This window comes from Dermacentor silvarum, chromosome 4 (assembly GCF_013339745.2).
Source record: "Dermacentor silvarum isolate Dsil-2018 chromosome 4, BIME_Dsil_1.4, whole genome shotgun sequence".
Lineage (NCBI taxonomy): Eukaryota > Metazoa > Arthropoda > Arachnida > Ixodida > Ixodidae > Dermacentor > Dermacentor silvarum.
The window spans coordinates 221,010,072-221,024,267 of record NC_051157.2 but is presented as its reverse complement, the minus strand read 5'-3'; the positions used below and the strand labels follow the sequence as shown (position 1 = coordinate 221,024,267).

The window sequence follows — 14,196 nt, the reverse complement described above, 5'->3', positions numbered from 1 at the left end:
TGCTTCAGCCCCGCCAACGGGCAAACCCACGCTTTCGAAGGAGACATTTTCCGCTTCGCGGCGACTATTCCGTCGTGCAGTTTTCTTCGTGCTCGCAGACGGCGCACTCGCGTAACCGCATCACTACCGCTTCGGGGCGCACCCTTGTCCTCCCCGTTCCGCGCAAGAATTTTTTCCGATTCCTATTCCTGCGACGAAACCAAGACTAGGGCGCCTGCACCCGTGCGGTGACGCGGACGAGCGGCCTTTTTGCAAGAGCTCGACGTACTCCGAAGGAAAACAACGCAACGTCCGATCACGCTCGCTTAGCGCACGGCGCGAGAATCGGCCGGCATTTGCTTCCCGCATTTGTCCGTGCGCGCAAGCTTCCGACTCTCTCGCAAACGTGCGCGCCACTGCTGTCGCAACAGACGTTTGCGCCTCGCGATTCAGACCGCACTTTCCCTGCAGGTGTCCGACTCCATCCTGCGGCGGTCTCTTCGGAGGCGCGCACTAGTCGCGCTGCAGTAGTACAATGCCTCGTTTCCGTCTCTGCGAAGTTTTGGCACAACAGTTCGGTTCGCCACCGTCTCCCTCACGTGAGGCCGCTGGCGCGTGGCTTCAGCACTCAACGTACTGTCCGTGATGCCGACGCGGTCAAAACGAGTCGACGGACGCACGTTCCCTTGTGCGCCGAAGGCTCTCTTGATATGTGATCCGACCCTCAGACAGACGAAGCCGGAAGACCCAAGGCCGCAATGTGCGTTCAAAGAATCAGTGCTCAGTGTGTCCTGCAATTCACACCAAGTCTCGCAGCTGGCTGCGTTCTTTATCGACCCGAGAACCGAGTGATGCACCGCTTAGAGTCGTGAAAAGTAGTTTGTTCAATTCCGTACAGTACAACCAGGGTTTTAGGCACGTGGCGTCTCCCTGTGTGTGGTTTCGAAGGGCACCTTTCTGCGCGCGCTCCTCGAGTCTGCGCGCTCTTTCGACAGCCGCGTCTCAGACAGCTGGTAGCATATAGGCGCACCACACCCTGCTACTTGCATGTTGCGTTTGCAGCTAAACCCCGCGAGCCTTTGTGTGCACGTAAACCTCCACTCTGTATGCACCAGGATCAGTTGTAGGACCAAGATGCAGTGGAGCCGCTCACGGCTACACACCCGCGGGGGCGTGGCTCCCCTTACCACGTCTTTTTCTTTTTTTGCGAGCACTCGAAGCCGGTTTTCCCTGCCAACCATCCACCGGACCCGTGTGCTACGTGTGCACGTTCACATTGCTCCACGAAAATTGTAAAAAAGCCGCAAGGCCATGAGGGGGCACGAGCAGCTGTGGAGTCTTTCACGGCGACACGGCCACGGGTGGGGTCTCGCCCCCATCGACGTGTCTCGCTTTTAGTCATCAGAAGGGTACTCAAATTGACCACAATGTCCCTCACACACAAACACGCTTTCGCATCGGCGGATTGCCGCAGCACACCCGCTGCTGATCCGACAGCCTACTTGAGACGACGGACAAGAGCCCGGCGCGCGTACTCGCGCGGCTCTCCAAAACCACTCGGCCAGTGCCAGGGACAGCTTTCGGCGCCGGAGCCGCAACAATTCTACTCGAGGTGGAAGACGAAGCCAGCAAGAGCCTGGCCGCAAGTGCTTTCAAGTTTCGAGACTTCAGTCCCTCGTCTGTCCGTAAATCCTCTTTCAACGTGCGGCGCCTTCCCAAAGCGCACAAGTCCGTTAACCGCGGAACGCGTCCGACGTAGCAAAGCCGCGTTTCCTCTCGTACTTCGCAGCAGCGCCGCCTTTCCCTCGGCGGCGGGCGAATAGCCTGCCAACGTCGTCGCATTCAACCGCGATCTCGACATCTCGCGCGTCACGAGCAGGAGCCGACCGGCAGCCTCCGGCCCTGTCGGGCACGGTGGAACTTGCCGCAGAGGACGGGAGGGCGTTATGGGCCACGGTTCCTATTGTACTTGGCAGCCACACCCTCGTACCGCCAGTTCCATGACCGACCGAATGCCGCGCCGTTCCTTTAGTACTTGGGCAGCAACATAGTCGGGTCGTTACTCCATACTCGCCGCAGGAAGCGACCGGCAGCCGCCAGCCTTTTCAGACTCGGCGGCGTTTGCCGCGGAGGACGGGAGAGCGCTTGCACCGCAATTCCAACTATGAATGATGGATGGCAGGCAGCTTTAGCTCTCGACCGCCAGTTCCTTGACCGACCTCTACCGTTCCTCTCGTACTGGGCAAAGCTTTGTCGGGTCGTCTTACTCCCATTCCGCGCATGAGCGTCGAGGCGGACTGAAAGCCTACCCATGAAAGTGCGTTACGCCGTTTGTACTGACGGGCGCGGCCAAGCCAACCGTCCAAGGTTGCAGCCTCAGAATTCAGGCAGTCCCCGCGCATGTTCGGGTATAGCCGTCCCCGCGTCCAAGCGGGGACAGCGGCGGAAAGCGTCGGGCGCAGCGAGCCGCTCCACCCACACGGGGCAGAAACGATCGTCACCCTTCACAGTCCGGTATTGATCCTTCCGCAGGTTCACCTACGGAAACCTTGTTACGACTTTTACTTCCTCTAATCATTCAATCGGTAGTAGTGACGGGCGGTGTGTACAAAGGGCAGGGACGTAATCAACGCGAGCTTATGACTCGCGCTTACTGGGAATTTCTCGTTCAAGGGGAACAATTGCAAGCCCCTATCCCAATCACGAAAGAAGTTCTACGGGTTACCCAGTCTTTTCAGACAGGGATAAAGACACGCTGCTTCCTTCAGTGTAGCGCGCGTGCGGCCCCGGACATCTAAGGGCATCACAGACCTGTTATTGCTCTGTTTCGTGCGGCTAGGAGCCGCTTGTCCCTCTAAGAAGGTTGTAAGGTGCTGGGAACCCCGCACCTATTTAATAGGCTAGAGTTTCGTTCGTTATCGGAATTAACCAGACAAATCGCTCCACCAACTAAGAACGGCCATGTACCACCATGCACCGAATCAAGAAAGGGCTCTCAATCTGTCAATCCTCCCAGTGTCCGGGCCGGGTAAGTTTTCCCGTGTTGAGTCAAATTAAGCCGCAGGCTCCACTCCTGGTGGTGCCCTTCCGTCAATTCCTTTAAGTTTCAGCTTTGCAACCATACTTCCCCCGGAACCCAAATACTTTGGTTTCCCGGAAGCTGCCCGCCGAGTCATTTGAGTAACTCAGGCGGATCGCTGGTTGGCATCATTTATGGTCAGAACTAGGGCGGTATCTGATCGCCTTCGAACCTCTGACTTTCGTTCTTGATCAAAAAAAACATTCTTGGCAAATGCTTTCGCAGTAGTTCGTCTTGCGACGGTCCAAGAATTTCACATCTAGCGCCGCAATACGAATGCCCCCGTCTGTCCCTCTTAATCATTACCTCGTATTCCAAAAACCAACAGAACAGAAACGAGGTCTTGTTCTATTATTCCATGCAAGTTTATTCAGGCGACTCGCCTGCGTTGAGCACTCTAATTTTTTCAAAGTAAAAGCACCGGCCTTCTCGAGGCACACAATGAAGTGCACCAAGAAAGGACCGGCATGATGTTCAGTCCGAGCCGTCGCATCGGGTAGATCCACTACTCGTCTGGAACTGAGATCCAACTACAAGCTTTTTAACCGCAGCAGCTTTAGTATACACTATTGGAGCTGGAATTACCGCGGCTGCTGGCACCAGACTTGCCCTCCAATTGATCCTCGTTAAAGGATTTAGAGTGTACTCATTTCATTTACGGAGCCTCAAAAGAGTCCCGTATTGTTATTTTTCGTCACTACCTCCCCGTGCCGGGAATGGGTAATTTGCGCGCCTGCTGCCTTCCTTGGATGTGGTAGCCGTTTCTCAGGCTCCCTCTCCGGAATCGAACCCTGATTCTCCGTTACCTGTAACAACCATGGTAAGCAAGTAACCTATCATCGAAAGTTGATAAGGCAGACACTTGAAAGAAACGTCGCCGGCTCGTGGCCATGCGATCAGCACAAAGTTATCCAGAGTCACCACACAATACGGGCCGAAACCCGATCGATCTTGGTCTAATAAAAGCACCCGTCGCCCAAAGGGCTTCAGGCTCACTGCATGTATTAGCTCTAGAATTGCCACAGTTATCGAAGTAGGAAGAAACGATCTAAGGAACCATAACTGATTTAATGAGCCATTCGCGGTTTCGCCTTATTTCGGCATGTACTTAGACATCCATGGCTTAATCTTTGAGACAAGCATATGATTACTGGCAGGATCAACCAGGTAATCGTTCAACTGCGCGTCCAGCCATGCCGGACGCCGTTGTTGCGACGCCGAGGCCACCTTCAGGCGCCTCAGCACGCTTCATTTTTGCAAAGCCGACCTGTTTGCACAGTCCGAGATGACGGCGTTCGAGCTCGCTACGGCGCCCTCCCCGCAGGGCCGGGTATCGCCACGCGGCAAGAAGCACGCACACTCTCGATAGATTCGTTGCGTCGACTCGGTCACGGCTTGCTGGATTTGCCATCAGCCCGCAGCACTGGTGGACCGATCGGCGCTCGCAACGTAGCCGAGACGGCAAAGCCGCCAAGCGACGGGTCACGCCCGCGCCTTCGGCGCTTTCGTATTTGACTCGTCCGAGGACGATGCGGAACACACCTCGATATCGTGGATATGGCGTCGTCCGACAACCAGCCCCTAACGCATCAAGCGGATGAGGCTGCAGACGATTGCCGAGGGATCCACGGGAGAGGCTCCGGGGACTCGCTTGACGGGCACGGAGCCCGCCGCATATCAGACACCCAGGTCTCACGCACTCGGAGGGCGACTGCACTCCAACCCCCATATAATAGCAGCCATAAGTACCCAGACCTTCATAGGGCCGTACTCGTGGCATTTTCGACGGAGATTTGGCGGAAATCGTGCCGCACCTTGACGAACTTTGAAAGTTTACGTCGGCTGCACAGGGCCGAAGTCGTGAAAACCAACACCGCGCAAGAGGGTCGTGATCGTCAATGTTTCGCCAGCGGCGAGTACGGCTTCGCGAATATTCACAGTGCCTCAACCACCGCGCATCCTGTGCTGACGTTCACGGCGAACGAGCTTTCCGCTGCTGCATTTTCTCTGAAAACGTTGTGCCACGCACGGTGCTGTGCTCCATGACCGTTGTTTTGGACGGTGGCTCGCGTACTCGTCGGCGTATTTCCACCTTTCGCGTGCACCACGGTGCCCCAGCTCACCGATTCAAGGCAAACGTGCGAGCCGCTTTCGGTATTTCCACGGAAAAGTTGCGCTGAACGTGGCTTGCGCGCGCCGCCCCGGCTGACGCGGTTTCGGACTTTGTCTCTGCGAGCGGTCGCGTACTCGTCGGCGCAATTGCCGAAGTCGCCGCAGTGCGTGAATCGCACAAAACGCACCCGGACACCGCAAATTGAAAAGTGGTACGATGTCGGCCGGGGCTGCATAGCTCTATATAATAGCAGCGATAAGTACCCAGACCTCCATGGGGCCGTACTCGTGGCCGCCGGCGGCAGTTAGCACCGAAAGAAATTCCTCATTTTTGCTTTTAAAGCCGTGTTTCCACCTCTCGCATGCACCACGGTGCCCCAGCTCACCGATTCAAGGCAAACGTGCGAGCCGCTTTCGGTATTTCCACGGAAAAGTTGCGCTGAACGTGGCTTGCGCGCGCCGCCCTGGCTGACGCGGTTTCGGACTTTGTCTATGCGAGCGGTCGCGTACTCGTCGGCGCAATTGCCGACGTCGCCGCAGTGCGTGAATCGCACAAAACGCACCCTGACACCGCAACTTGAAAAGTGGTACGATGTCGGCCGGGGCCGCATAGCTCTATATAATAGCAGCGATAAGTACCCAGACCTCCATGGGGCCGTATTCGTGGCCGCCGGCGGCATTTAGTGCCGAAAGAAATTCCTCATTTTTGCTTTTCAAGCCGTGTTTCCACCTCTCGCGTGCACCACGGTGCCCCAGCTCACCCATTCAAGGCAAACGTGCGAGCCGCTTTTGGTATTTCCACGGAAAAGTTGCGCTGAACGTGGCTTGCGCGCGCCGCCCCGGCTGACGCGGTTTCGGACTTTGCCTCTGCGAGCGGTCGCGTACTCGTCGGCGCAATTGCCGACGTCGCCGCAGTGCGTGAATCGCACAAAACGCACCCGGACACCGCAAATTGAAAAGTGGTACGATGTCGGCCGGGGCCGCATAGCTCTATATAATAGCAGCGATAAGTACCCAGACCTCCATGGGGCCGTACTCGTGGCCGCCGGCGGCAGTTAGCGCCAAAAGAAATTCCTCATTTTTGCTTTTCAAGCCGTGTTTCCACCTCTCGCGTGCACCACGAGACCCAGCTCACCGATTCAAGGCAAACGTGCGAGCCGCTTTCGGTATTTCCACGGAAAAGTTGCGCTGAACGTGGCTTGCGCGCGCCGCCCCGGCTGACGCGGTTTCGGACTTTGTCTCTGCGAGCGGTCGCGTACTCGTCGGCGCAATTGCCGACGTCGCCGCAGTGCGTGAATCGCACAAAACGCACCCGGACACCGCAAATTGAAAAGTGGTACGATGTCGGCCGGGGCCGCATAGCTCTATATAATAGCAGCGATAAGTACCCAGACCTCCATGGGGCCGTACTCGTGGCCGCCGGCGGCAGTTAGCGCCGAAAGAAATTCCTCATTTTTGCTTTTCAAGCCGTCTTTCCACCTCTCGCGTGCACCACGGTGCCCCAGCTCACCGATTCAAGGCAAACGTGCGAGCCGCTTTCGGTATTTCCACAGAAAAAATGCGCTGAACGTGGCTAGCGCGCGCCGCCCCGGCTGACGCGGTTTCGGACTTTGTCTCTGCGAGCGGTCGCGTACTCGTCGGCGCAATTGCCGACGTCGCCGCAGTGCGTGAATCGCACAAAACGCACCCGGACACCACAAATTGAAAAGTGGTACGATGTCGGCCGGGGCTGCATAGCTCTATATAATAGCAGCGATAAGTACCCAGACCTCCATGGGGCCGTACTCGTGGCCGCCGGCGGAAGTTAGCGCCGAAAGAAATTCCTCATTTTTGCTTTTCAAGCCGTGTTTCCACCTCTCGCGTGCACCACGGTGCCCCAGCTCACCGATTCAAGGCAAACGTGCGAGCCGCTTTCGGTATTTCCACGGAAAAGTTGCGCTGAACGTGGCTTGCGCGCGCCGCCCCGGCTGACGCGGTTTCGGACTTTGTCTCTGCGAGCGGTCGCGTACTCGTCGGCGCAATTGCCGACGTCGCCGCAGTGCGTGAATCGCACAAAACGCACCCGGACACCGCAAATTGAAAAGTGGTACGATGTCGGCCGGGGCCGCATAGCTCTATATAATAGCAGCGATAAGTACCCAGACCTCCATGGGGCCGTACTCGTGGCCGCCGGCGGCAGTTAGCGCCGAAAGAAATTCCTCATTTTTGCTTTTCAAGCCGTGTTTCCACCTCTCGCGTGCACCACGGTGCCCCAGCTCACCGATTCAAGGCAAACGTGCGAGCCGCTTTCGGTATTTCCACGGAAAAGTTGCGCTGAACGTGGCTTGCGCGCGCCGCCCCGGCTGACGCGGTTTCGGACTTTGTCCTCTGCGAGCGGTCGCGTACTCGTCGGCGCAATTGCCGACGTCGCCGCAGTGCGTGAATCGCACAAAACGCACCCGGACACCGCAAATTGAAAAGTGGTACGATGTCGGCCGGGGCCGCATAGCTCTATATAATAGCAGCGATAAGTACCCAGACCTCCATGGGGCCGTACTCGTGGCCGCCGGCGGCAGTTAGCGCCGAAAGAAATTCCTCATTTTTGCTTTTCAAGCCGTGTTTCCACCTCTCGCGTGCACCACGGTGCCCCAGCTCACCGATTCAAGGCAAACGTGCGAGCCGCTTTCGGTATTTCCACGGAAAAGTTGCGCTGAACGTGGCTTGCGCGCGCCGCCCCGGCTGACGCGGTTTCGGACTTTGTCTCTGCGAGCGGTCGCGTACTCGTCGGCGCAATTGCCGACGTCGCCGCAGTGCGTGAATCGCACAAAACGCACCCGGACACCGCAAATTGAAAAGTGGTACGATGTCGGCCGGGGCCGCATAGCTCTATATAATAGCAGCGATAAGTACCCAGACCTCCATGGGGCCGTACTCGTGGCCGCCGGCGGCAGTTAGCGCCGAAAGAAATTCCTCATTTTTGCTTTTCAAGCCGTGTTTCCACCTCTCGCGTGCACCACGGTGCCCCAGCTCACCGATTCAAGGCAAACGTGCGAGCCGCTTTCGGTATTTCCACGGAAAAGTTGCGCTGAACGTGGCTTGCGCGCGCCGCCCCGGCTGACGCGGTTTCGGACTTTGCCTCTGCGAGCGGTCGCGTACTCGTCGGCGCAATTGCCGACGTCGCCGCAGTGCGTGAATCGCACAAAACGCACCCGGACACCGCAAATTGAAAAGTGGTACGATGTCGGCCGGGGCCGCATAGCTCTATATAATAGCAGCGATAAGTACCCAGACCTCCATGGGGCCGTACTCGTGGCCGCCGGCGGCAGTTAGCGCCGAAAGAAATTCCTCATTTTTGCTTTTCAAGCCGTGTTTCCACCTCTCGCGTGCACCACGGTGCCCCAGCTCACCGATTCAAGGCAAACGTGCGAGCCGCTTTCGGTATTTCCACGGAAAAGTTGCGCTGAACGTGGCTTGCGCGCGCCGCCCCGGCTGACGCGGTTTCGGACTTTGTCTCTGCGAGCGGTCGCGTACTCGTCGGCGCAATTGCCGACGTCGCCGCAGTGCGTGAATCGCACAAAACGCACCCGGACACCGCAAATTGAAAAGTGGTACGATGTCGGCCGGGGCCGCATAGCTCTATATAATAGCAGCGATAAGTACCCAGACCTCCATGGGGCCGTACTCGTGGCCGCCGGCGGCAGTTAGCGCCGAAAGAAATTCCTCATTTTTGCTTTTCAAGCCGTGTTTCCACCTCTCGCGTGCACCACGGTGCCCCAGCTCACCGATTCAAGGCAAACGTGCGAGCCGCTTTCGGTATTTCCACGGAAAAGTTGCGCTGAACGTGGCTTGCGCGCGCCGCCCCGGCTGACGCGGTTTCGGACTTTGTCTCTGCGAGCGGTCGCGTACTCGTCGGCGCAATTGCCGACGTCGCCGCAGTGCGTGAATCGCACAAAACGCACCCGGACACCGCAAATTGAAAAGTGGTACGATGTCGGCCGGGGCCGCATAGCTCTATATAATAGCAGCGATAAGTACCCAGACCTCCATGGGGCCGTACTCGTGGCCGCCGGCGGCAGTTAGCGCCGAAAGAAATTCCTCATTTTTGCTTTTCAAGCCGTGTTTCCACCTCTCGCGTGCACCACGGTGCCCCAGCTCACCGATTCAAGGCAAACGTGCGAGCCGCTTTCGGTATTTCCACGGAAAAGTTGCGCTGAACGTGGCTTGCGCGCGCCGCCCCGGCTGACGCGGTTTCGGACTTTGCCTCTGCGAGCGGTCGCGTACTCGTCGGCGCAATTGCCGACGTCGCCGCAGTGCGTGAATCGCACAAAACGCACCCGGACACCGCAAATTGAAAAGTGGTACGATGTCGGCCGGGGCCGCATAGCTCTATATAATAGCAGCGATAAGTACCCAGACCTCCATGGGGCCGTACTCGTGGCCGCCGGCGGCAGTTAGCGCCGAAAGAAATTCCTCATTTTTGCTTTTCAAGCCGTGTTTCCACCTCTCGCGTGCACCACGGTGCCCCAGCTCACCGATTCAAGGCAAACGTGCGAGCCGCTTTCGGTATTTCCACGGAAAAGTTGCGCTGAACGTGGCTTGCGCGCGCCGCCCCGGCTGACGCGGTTTCGGACTTTGTCTCTGCGAGCGGTCGCGTACTCGTCGGCGCAATTGCCGACGTCGCCGCAGTGCGTGAATCGCACAAAACGCACCCGGACACCGCAAATTGAAAAGTGGTACGATGTCGGCCGGGGCCGCATAGCTCTATATAATAGCAGCGATAAGTACCCAGACCTCCATGGGGCCGTACTCGTGGCCGCCGGCGGCAGTTAGCGCCGAAAGAAATTCCTCATTTTTGCTTTTCAAGCCGTGTTTCCACCTCTCGCGTGCACCACGGTGCCCCAGCTCACCGATTCAAGGCAAACGTGCGAGCCGCTTTCGGTATTTCCACGGAAAAGTTGCGCTGAACGTGGCTTGCGCGCGCCGCCCCGGCTGACGCGGTTTCGGACTTTGTCTCTGCGAGCGGTCGCGTACTCGTCGGCGCAATTGCCGACGTCGCCGCAGTGCGTGAATCGCACAAAACGCACCCGGACACCGCAAATTGAAAAGTGGTACGATGTCGGCCGGGGCCGCATAGCTCTATATAATAGCAGCGATAAGTACCCAGACCTCCATGGGGCCGTACTCGTGGCCGCCGGCGGCAGTTAGCGCCGAAAGAAATTCCTCATTTTTGCTTTTCAAGCCGTCTTTCCACCTCTCGCGTGCACCACGGTGCCCCAGCTCACCGATTCAAGGCAAACGTGCGAGCCGCTTTCGGTATTTCCACGGAAAAGTTGCGCTGAACGTGGCTTGCGCGCGCCGCCCCGGCTGACGCGGTTTCGGACTTTGTCCTCTGCGAGCGGTCGCGTACTCGTCGGCGCAATTGCCGACGTCGCCGCAGTGCGTGAATCGCACAAAACGCACCCGGACACCGCAAATTGAAAAGTGGTACGATGTCGGCCGGGGCCGCATAGCTCTATATAATAGCAGCGATAAGTACCCAGACCTCCATGGGGCCGTACTCGTGGCCGCCGGCGGCAGTTAGCGCCGAAAGAAATTCCTCATTTTTGCTTTTCAAGCCGTGTTTCCACCTCTCGCGTGCACCACGGTGCCCCAGCTCACCGATTCAAGGCAAACGTGCGAGCCGCTTTCGGTATTTCCACGGAAAAAGTTGCGCTGAACGTGGCTTGCGCGCGCCGCCCCGACTGACGTGGTTTTGGACTTTGCCTCTGCAAGCGGTCGCCTACTCGTCGGCACAATTCCTGACGTCGCCGCAGTGCGTGAATCGCACAAAACGCACCCGGACACCGCAAATTGAAAAGTGGTACGATGTCGGCCGGGGCCGCATAGCTCTATATAATAGCAGCGATAAGTACCCAGACCTCCATGGGGCCGTACTCGTGGCCGCCGGCGGCAGTTAGCGCCGAAAGAAATTCCTCATTTTTGCTTTTCAAGCCGTGTTTCCACCTCTCGCGTGCACCACGGTGCCCCAGCTCACCGATTCAAGGCAAACGTGCGAGCCGCTTTCGGTATTTCCACGGAAAAGTTGCGCTGAACGTGGCTTGCGCGCGCCGCCCCGGCTGACGCGGTTTCGGACTTTGTCTCTGCGAGCGGTCGCGTACTCGTCGGCGCAATTGCCGACGTCGCCGCAGTGCGTGAATCGCACAAAACGCACCCGGACACCGCAAATTGAAAAGTGGTACGATGTCGGCCGGGGCCGCATAGCTCTATATAATAGCAGCGATAAGTACCCAGACCTCCATGGGGCCGTACTCGTGGCCGCCGGCGGCAGTTAGCGCCGAAAGAAATTCCTCATTTTTGCTTTTCAAGCCGTCTTTCCACCTCTCGCGTGCACCACGGTGCCCCAGCTCACCGATTCAAGGCAAACGTGCGAGCCGCTTTCGGTATTTCCACGGAAAAGTTGCGCTGAACGTGGCTTGCGCGCGCCGCCCCGGCTGACGCGGTTTCGGACTTTGTCTCTGCGAGCGGTCGCGTACTCGTCGGCGCAATTGCCGACGTCGCCGCAGTGCGTGAACCGTACAAAACGCACCCTGACACCGCAAATTGAAAAGTGGTACGATGTCGGTGGGGCCGCATACTCTATATAATAGCAGCGATAAGTACCCAGACCTCCATGGGGCCGTACTCGTGGCCGCCGGCGGCAGTTAGCGCCGAAAGAAGTTCCTCATTTTTGCTTTTCAAGCCGTGTTTCCACCTCTCGCGTGCACCACGGTGCCCCAGCTCACCGATTCAAGGTAAACGTGCGAGCCGCTTTCGGTATTTCCACGGAAAAGTTGCGCTGAACGTGGCTCGCGCGCCGCCCCAGCTGACGCGGTTTCGGACTTTGTCAACACGGGCGCTCGCCGCTTTGTCAGCGCGATCTCTGAACTCTGCGCCCTGTTTGAACGGCTACTAGCGTTCTGGAAAGCGTCCGTCCGAATTGATACACCACTTTGGCCTCGGTAGCGCTGCGATTTATGCTCCAAATTTGCGTGCAACGCTGCTTGCGCGTCCCGCCCCTGCTGATGCGATTGCCGATTTTGTAGCTGCAGGCGGGCTATAGCTATAAAATTTGGGCGAATGCATCTGCGCGAAGCAAGTGCCCCGCTTGGTCCTCTTGCGGCATTTAATGTGAGTGTAATTCTTTCAGTTAATATGCAGTACGAAGCCTCGAGCCACTTGGTATTATTGGAGGGACAGTGAGACCAATTTTGTTTACAAATTGTTTAAAAACGATGAGGACGTGCACCTTCCAGCCATCTGCCTTCCCCATCAAAAAGCGTCCTTGCTGCGCGTAATTGGAACAAACGCTTTTTCGGGCGCCCTTCAATGCAAACACACCTGTTTCGTTGCGTAAAAAAACAGATAATACTGGGGTTTTGCGTGCCAAAACCGCGGTCTGATTATGAGGCACGCCGTAGTGGACAACTCCGAAATCAATTAGACTACCTGGGGTTCTTTAACATGCTCCTAAACCTTAGTGCACGGTTTATTTATTTTTTTTCGGCCCCATCGAAAAGCGGCTGCCGTGGCTGGGATTCGATCCCATGACCTCTCGCTCAGCTGCCAAACGCCATGCCCACTGAGCAAACACGGCTGGTTTGTTTCTTTGTGTACTTGCTTTTGTTAGCTGTTTTTTTTTTCAGTTTCGTTGTAACTGCTTTGCTGTTTATTCACTGTCAGATACAAGGTTTAATAAAGCAAGCCACTTTTTTTCATCTTTTTTTGTATTTCTTGCCAAGAGGTTCGAGCTGTTTTTATTCCCCAGCCGCCACTGTCATCATGAAATCGAGTGTTACCTTGCGCCGTCTAGGTTTTTTACGCAATGGCGACGGACTTCGCGCTTGCTATTTCCGTAGATAGATGGCGGTAACGTGTTTTCGCATCTAGAGTCACTGGAAAAAATTTCAGAGTACCGCAAAGGTACGCGGCATGCCGGCAACATTGGGTGGCGGCGGCCATATTCCTTCCAGGCCGCCGACGCGCTGTAGCGGTGCCAGCGAGCATTGAGTAGCGTTGACTTAACTGACGGATTTTCCCCCTAGATTTCGAGTTCCGTTTCGCGAAACTGGATTATTTTTTTGTGTTTATTCAAGTGGATGCCACAAGTGACATCAAGATATCGACGGAAATGAACGTACTGCGCGGTAAGCGACGGAACATATAAATGTGCGGCGATGGTTCCGATGCTCGCGAACCGATGCTCTACGTGTCGCTTTTGGACTTCGTCTTGTGTCAAGTGTATGTGCAGAGCTGCTGCAAACATACTTGTATGCGCCCAGTGAATTCGCTTGAAACGTCTTTTACATGAAAACTGGGCCTTGAGGTTGTGTTCGCTCTAAAAGCGCAGCTTGACAGCCGATGGAATGTGCAGTGGGTGTTCAGGTTGCCTTCATAGTGCTCGTTCGCGTCCTTTCGAAGTACAAAAGTAAGCAAATGTAAACAGCTTACTGCTGCGCTTGTTTGTCTGTATAATCGGAGCGAAGCGTAAGCAGTAATTTTTATGTATATTTATAAAGTTGCCTGTCACGTATCAGTGATAAAACGCCAGCAGCCTCTGCAAGTAAACTTCGCGTCTTGCGGCTACTGGCGTGTTTGCGAATGCGTGCTTGTAATGTTCTCGCCGATTTGTGAAATAAGCTCTCTGAAGGTAACGTTGTAAACGATTGGTTAACAGCTTTTAATTCACGCGAAACTCAAGCAGGTATCCGCATACGGCTATAAAGAATGTGTACAAATGTTTTTTTGTACCTTTGATAATGTGAAGCTTTTAGTGCACTTATTTCCAATCTGTTACTGTGTTCTGGAGTATTGTGTTGACATTGCCAGTACTAAACAGTGGTGCGGTTTTCCTATATTTATTTTCGATCATGCCCCCTTTATTGTATACCCTTTTTCTGAATCGGATTATTAACACAAAAAGACGTTTTCGGAAAAAAAGTTGCGAAGACACGGTAAAAACTAGGTTTCTGAAACGGAATTGTAACATTGAGCACTTCTATTTTTAAATG

General features: G+C 56.0%; 1 long non-coding RNA gene and 2 other non-coding genes across 3 annotated transcripts; all 3 read right to left on the bottom strand.

Annotated features, from left to right (window-relative positions):
* Nucleotides 1–697: 697 nt before the first annotated feature.
* On the bottom strand, nucleotides 698–847 carry LOC119451102 (5.8S ribosomal RNA). The gene has a single exon (XR_005191672.1). It is a non-coding gene; the product is annotated as a 5.8S ribosomal RNA (ribosomal RNA).
* A 1,647-nt stretch (nucleotides 848–2,494) lies between these two features.
* Nucleotides 2,495–4,228, bottom strand: LOC119451242 (small subunit ribosomal RNA). The gene has a single exon (XR_005191766.1). It is a non-coding gene; the product is annotated as a small subunit ribosomal RNA (ribosomal RNA).
* Nucleotides 4,229–6,990: 2,762 nt separating this feature from the next.
* Nucleotides 6,991–11,770, bottom strand: LOC125945161 (uncharacterized). The gene is made up of 2 exons (XR_007466664.1): nucleotides 11,528–11,770; nucleotides 6,991–10,776 (listed from the first exon to the last, which is right to left on the bottom strand). It is a non-coding gene; the product is annotated as an uncharacterized LOC125945161 (long non-coding RNA).
* Nucleotides 11,771–14,196: the final 2,426 nt, after the last annotated feature.